Consider the following 1,283-nt stretch of genomic DNA (forward strand, 5'->3'; position numbering starts at 1 on the left):
TCAAGCAATTCTCCTACCTCCGTCTCCCAGGTTCAAGCAATTCTCCTGCCTCAGCCTCCCAAAGTAGCTGGGACTACAGGCACGTGCCACCACTCCTGGCTAATTTTTGTATTTTTAGCAGAGACGGGGTTTCACTATGTTGGCCAGGCTGTTCTCAAACTCCTGATCTTGTAATTTGCCCTCCTCGGCCTCCCAAAGTGCTAGGATTACAAGCGTGAGCCACCGCGCCTGGCCTAGACATGACTTTTTAAAGAAAATGCCACAGTGGAACACACTGGACCTTTGAACCCCTGGAGAAATTCAATGGGTTCCAAAGCATGAATAATAAGTAAAACTAGTAATAGCCTTTAGAAACCCCAGGGGCCATAGTCAAGTTAGAGTGTACTTCAAAAAGTTACGGACTGGTTCATCTGAGGCTCAGAGGGCACTGGTCTCAGAGAATTGAGATGAAGATGCTCCCTGAACCAGAACTCTGATGTCCTTCTTAGTAAATTGGAATCATGACAGTGGACTTCTTTCCTAGAGGAGCTGCATGAGTTAGGATACTTTCTGCTGTACGTAACAAAAACGGACTCAAACTGGCTTAGACAATAAACAAGTTCATTATTTCACCAAATCAAACTCCAAGAGGCAGAGCAGGCTTCAGGCTTGGTGGATTCAGTAGCACAATTCTGCCATTGGCAGCCCAGGAATATTCTTCATCATTCCAACGTGAGAGAGAAATACAATTACTAAAATTGATTTAGACTATTTTCTGGGGTTGAATGGATGTCGGTGAGTCAACCACCAACAGAAGAGTTTTTGAACATTGAATGTAGAATAGAACTCCTAGTTCTAAGCTAGGATTTCTTTCCTGACTTTTAGGGTAGTGTCAACCCTAAGGCAATACGATTGAAGGCAAGGATATAAATTAGCTGACCTAAGAATACACCCAAAGGGATGTAGCTTTATCCCTAGGAACAAACCTCTACACAGTCCTATGATCTTCTCCAACACAGTGGTAACGCAGTTCTTGAATTCTAAACAGAGGTCTGGGATTCAAGTGGGGAAACATTTGTTCCGTGAATACCATGTGTATGGAAACCTTTCTTTTCTTCTGGAAGTTTGAGGCAGAAAATCAAGATGGGAAAGACACCCAGGTACCTTTCTAGTTGGAAACCAACCTAGACTAATTTTTAAAAATGGTAAAACAGAAACTGAATGATTTTATTGGCTGTTCAATAATGGATTTAGTGAAGAGAAGCTGGAACTAATGAATAAACTAAGGAATAGGATATTGCTTT

The sequence above is a fragment of the Piliocolobus tephrosceles genome, chromosome 14, assembly GCF_002776525.5.
Source record: "Piliocolobus tephrosceles isolate RC106 chromosome 14, ASM277652v3, whole genome shotgun sequence".
NCBI lineage: Eukaryota > Metazoa > Chordata > Mammalia > Primates > Cercopithecidae > Piliocolobus > Piliocolobus tephrosceles.